At 46.6% G+C, this 2,656-nt stretch overlaps 1 protein-coding gene across 2 annotated transcripts in view; it reads right to left on the bottom strand.

Annotated features, from left to right (window-relative positions):
• The window catches only part of LOC112684525 (transcription factor Ken 1-like), a gene marked incomplete at its 5' end in the record, with an annotated part of 47,166 nt that extends 44,510 nt beyond the window's left edge, over positions 1-2,656 (bottom strand). The window contains 1 exon segment of one of the 2 annotated variants that reach the window (XM_025556089.1): positions 2,363-2,656. 2 annotated transcript variants of the gene reach the window in all.

Here is a 2,656-nt window from a genome sequence, read left to right as displayed (position 1 = left end):
GGGTCGACCCTTCACACCCCCTTCCCATCACTAAAATGAGCCCGTGACTCGAACGGACGTCGGACGTGCCCGAGGTCGGAACGCACGGAGCGGACGGCCACTGGAACGCGAACGCGAGCACCCGAACCGGAACGCGGAAGGAAAACGCGCGCGGATCCGCGATGCAATGCGGCGCGCGTATCGCTATTACAATCGTGATCCGATGTGTTCCGACCGAGTCGGCTACACCTTTGGGCACGTTTTCGTTTCCGCGGAACACCGCGAGACGGATGGCGCAACCCAACCGGAATTAGGTCAACCGAACGTGCGCGCGCGATTAGATAGCGAACACACGTCGTGTTGTGTCTGTACGTATTTTTACGATACGTACGCGCGCGCGTCATTATTATTTTTTTTCCCCCCGTCGTTGCGACCGCGCGCGGTTCGTATTGTCCACAGTTTTATCGCCTTCACGTCGGGCGGCGGTCGGATCGAAAATATCGGCACCACGTATTGCGTTTTTACGGTATAAAACCGACGGTACCACCGCGTAACCGTGTTGGTCGTGCGACAAACGCCGACGGTCGATTTGCCGTACCCTTCGGACCCGACGTTCAACGGTCGCGAACAGTTCACCGCAATACATTTCACTCTTATTAAATTATATCGTTGTATTTATATTATTTACTTTTATCAGCGATGGAAGTTTTTTTTTCTTTCTTTCTTTTTGCGACACTTGAAACGAGATTTCTAACTCGGACGCGTTGAAATGAATTTATTTTCACTGCGTTCGTGTTTAGAACAACTCGTAGTATGTGCAACACATTCGAGCGGCTCGAAGTTTTTTCAAGAACGCGCGTTAAGGCCGAGAGGCGCTTTTAAGGTGTGACACGTCGGGAGTATCGTTTCGACACATTAAAACACGTTTAGCGTGCCGTAAAGTTCTTGAGGATGTTGTGACCTAAGCCCGAAGGACTTCCGAAACCTATAAGGTCTTAATAACGTTCGTTCTGCGTATCGCGGAGAAATGTATCCTCCGAAAAACGTAGTTAACGTGTTCAGCACCGTCGTACGGCTTCAAAAATCGTGTAGAATATATTACAAGGCCGACGGTGAGATAAAAAAAAAAAAAAAAGGTTCGAGCTATTTCATTGTTGCGACGTTGGTGGCGGCGGCGGCGGAGTACAAGCAAGACCGTGTTCAAATATTCACTTTCGTTTTCGAAATCACTGGACGGCGACAGCTACGGAACTCTCCTCCTACACTCCTGAATAATCATCCAAATAAACGGTCGGCCGTAATGATCGCTGTCTGTCGGCACCGAACTGTATATGTGTGCTAACCAGCTTGTTTAAATCGACCTTACAGAAATACAGACATTTTTGTCGACTAATTAGCAGCCAAGGGCATCCTATTGGATACGCGAAAGTACGCGAGAAACGTAATCGGCGTGAACGATCGAGTGAAAAACATTATCGAAAATTGGATAGTGTTCACTATACAGGGTGTTTGAAAAATAATCATTCGATTCCTACGCGAGAAAACTTTGCGGAAGACTTAGAAACGCGTAACAAGTCCTCCGTAGACATTCGTATTTCGTTCGATTCGCACGTGGACAAACGCTTGTCGTCATCTCGGAGAAAATTGAAACGTTGCACTCTTATTTTTCTTCTCGCACGCGCCTCAACTGCCTGTACCGAAAGAACTTTAGATTTCCATTTTTCCACCGGTACGTGTTTATTTTTCGTACAGCGATGATCGCTGTCGCCAACATCGCTTAAAAATCATATGTTTCGAACACAACGCTTGAATGTCGAATAGCTAGTCTGTAATAACGGTATTTTCAACGTTTTACGAAATACCATTGGATTTGTTGCTTGAATTTTAGTTTTAACGAAATCAAATGTTATTTCTGTCGAAGAAAATACATATATGACGTCATCCGTACACGCTGTACTTCTTATAAATTAATGTACACCGTCAATGTTTTGTTATAATACGTTTTCAATAAGTATTTGAAAGTAATTTCACGAGGAACTATAGCCTATAGGTTTTGGATATTTTTTTGCTTTTGTGAACCACCGCGGACGGTTGCAGTTGGAGAGAAAAAAAACCGTTCGGTTATCTAAGAGCATAAGATGATTTCATCGATGATGAAAAAAGAAATGGGTTTGAACGTGTGACGCAATAAAAATACGAATTTTCATATTTCGTTCGGAACACACTACGTAGACGGTAGAAAAAAAAAAAAAAAACACACACGTAACCCCGTTTTCTTTGATCGCGCATCACTAGCGATGGTACTAGCAAGGGGTTCTTCTATTCGGGTTGACGACACGGTATATTGCATTGTACACGAATCAAGTTCGGTCTAGACTCTTACCGTACATGATGGTAATCCGAATTGAATCCTGCGGGCGTGAATCATGTTCGAAACCGGAAAGAACCGAACTCTCACTGTCGCGCCGCAAACGCATAAACACGCACGCGCGATTCTCCCTGTTGCTCCTATCGTCGGTACCGCGTTCGGGTGTGGGGGAGTGGGTGGAGCGAAGGGATTCGAGGTGAGTGTCGCGCGGACGATTCGACACCCCGCAGCAACCGTTCCGCGGCCACCACTCGTGTCAACGGGGTTCCCGGCAACGCGACATTGCCGACGACGACGACGACGACGACG

Source organism: Sipha flava, unplaced genomic scaffold (assembly GCF_003268045.1).
Source record: "Sipha flava isolate LNK unplaced genomic scaffold, YSA_version1 105_pilon_pilon, whole genome shotgun sequence".
Lineage (NCBI taxonomy): Eukaryota > Metazoa > Arthropoda > Insecta > Hemiptera > Aphididae > Sipha > Sipha flava.
Note: the sequence above shows the minus strand (reverse complement) of the source record. Positions and strands in the feature narration are given on the sequence as shown.